The following is a 2500-nucleotide window of genomic DNA, read 5'->3' on the forward strand; positions in this document are numbered from 1 at the left end:
GTCGTCATATTTTGTCTTAAATTAAAATATATTTTTCTTCCAAATAGTGAGAGTTTATTTTTGTCCATTTGACGTCACTATTTCCCATTTTGATCGGTGATACCTCAATGTGGTGAAAGGGTGTGTGTGTGTGTTGCCATAATCAGCAAAGCTCTTCTAGTCAGGCCACCCATACTTGGTTGGTTTGCTGTGAGTAATCAGACGAAATTCTTCCACCATCACCATTCAGATTAAAGCCACGCACCATCACCAATCCGCAGTGGCTAGCGTGGTGATGAAACCTGGCCAAACTTCAGACATGAATAAAGACATGTCTGAGCCTTTTGTCCTGCAGTGGACTAGAAACAGCTGCATCTGTCGTTGTTGTTGTTGGCGTCACTATTTACCGAAACCCAAATAACCTTTTCATGTTTCCAGTACTGCATAATCCAGTATGTTGATAATAGAATCTATGTAAATTAAAGCTGCACCAAAGTACTACATATTCAGTTGTTGGTGGAAATTTCGAATATTATTGGGAATGACCCAGTTCTATTAGGAATTCAGGCAACGGGAATACAGTACTAATAGAACAGGAACATAACACAAAATGTGTGTGAATCCTGAACCGCGATGATACATTACTGGGCTCTTTATATAAACATTAAAAAGAACCATCCAAGAATTTTGCTGTTCTAACGTTACAAAGAATAACCTCATCATAACACACTTCTGGCTTATCTTGAAATTTTCATGACAGAATTATTAATATTTATAGATACTGTACATATCGTTGTTTACAGTCGTGTAAGTCATTTATAATCTTATGATGAAGATTCTCGGTTAATCTGTACTCTACTGAATCGCTAATGTTGAAAGGAGTGAGAACACAGCTGAAGTTATTTATTTTCTAATTTCCAAGCTGCAGTTATGGCATTCCCTCCGATTGACAGTTCCTTTAGGACAACTCTAGGAAAATAATTATGTTGCAAGATGATGATGATAATGATTATTATTATTATTATTATTATTATTATTATTATTATTATTATTATTAGCTAAGCTGCAACCATAGGTGGAAAATCAGGATGCTACGAGTCCAAAAAGGCCAAAAAGGGAAAGGAAAGTAAATGAGGAAAAAGAATAGTGTACCTTCAAGCAAGACAACTCTAATCTATGACAATGAAAGTCCATGGTACAGACGCTATGGCACTACCCAAGAACTGCCAAGACTTGAGAACAATGGTTTGATTTTGGAATGTCCTTCTGGAAGAGCTGCTTACCATAGCTCATTCATTCACATCTTATCGCACCACTCGCGTATCCAATGAATGGCTCTGTCATTTGCTTCCTGTAGAATCTGTGGGGAATTCCCCACTGGTGGGGAATGGCGGAGTTGCCAAGTGGGGAATAACCGGTCGGACAGAAGAACCACTGTCTTGTTGTCACATTTCGTGAATTTGTTTCCACCCACAAATAATCGATAGTGCTTCAAAATTTAATGTTGACTTACTTTACAAATCACAACCATTTACAGACTGTTTTAATAACAAAAACAACCAATATATGAGGTATTGTAAGTCATGTTTGGGTAAAAGTGACAACATAAATTGAGAAAAAAACATAACGAATCTTTTCATGTGTATTTTATTTCCATGTGATAACTGTTTGTAAAAAATCTAATATATGCAAAAAAAATTAAAGGCCGTAAAATGGCACAAAAAAGCAAAGCGTATATTTACGTATTAAAGTTAAACACTGCATGGGTTAAACTCGAATTTGTCAATGACCGATGCTGTGGTGGGAAATGGAGAGTTGGCTCACTGAAAAGTGGGGAATTGGAGAAAAAAGGTTAAGAACCCCTGTGTAGATCGACATCAAAACATTCAGGTCCCAGTGAGCAGTAGCGGGTGATGTGGTCCACGGTATGGGGCAGCCACAGGGGCAATCAGCGTTGGTGACAGTCTCCACTTCTAAAGTCTATCTCCTGTTTTACCGACCTCTGATCTCGCTCTTCGTAAAGTGGTACACTTCTTTCTGTTAAAGGACGCTACGGTTGTTCATTGGTTGAATTACAGCCACTCTCCCTCCACTTCATCAATTTGTAGGGAGCAGGTTTTAAATGTTCAGGATGCTCCCTGTGCCAAGATAGCTTTTTCTGCGATTTTAGTCGCCGTCTTGTGGCCTGGTGTCCATGAAGTAGATCAATGATCTTTTTGACCTTTTCATGTCTGGTAATAGCATCTCGTCGAATTTGAAGTGAAGAACTGGCCAGTCTATAACCACATGGTGTGAGTGTATGTGCCAGCTGTTATTCGACAGGCTCTATTAAGCTCTGGATTCACTATATTTACATAGCGCACGATCTTTCCCACACTGGTAAACAATATTCTGAAGTCGAATAGCAGACTGCTAGAGCGGTTTGCTTAAGGGTTCTTGGATCTCTTCTAACCTCACCAAGTAGAAAGGTCCCACTGAACAAAAAGTTGGTATTATGTCAGAACGGGTTCTTACACCCACG

The sequence above is a fragment of the Palaemon carinicauda genome, chromosome 33 (genome assembly GCF_036898095.1).
Source record: "Palaemon carinicauda isolate YSFRI2023 chromosome 33, ASM3689809v2, whole genome shotgun sequence".
In the NCBI taxonomy this organism is placed as follows: domain Eukaryota; kingdom Metazoa; phylum Arthropoda; class Malacostraca; order Decapoda; family Palaemonidae; genus Palaemon; species Palaemon carinicauda.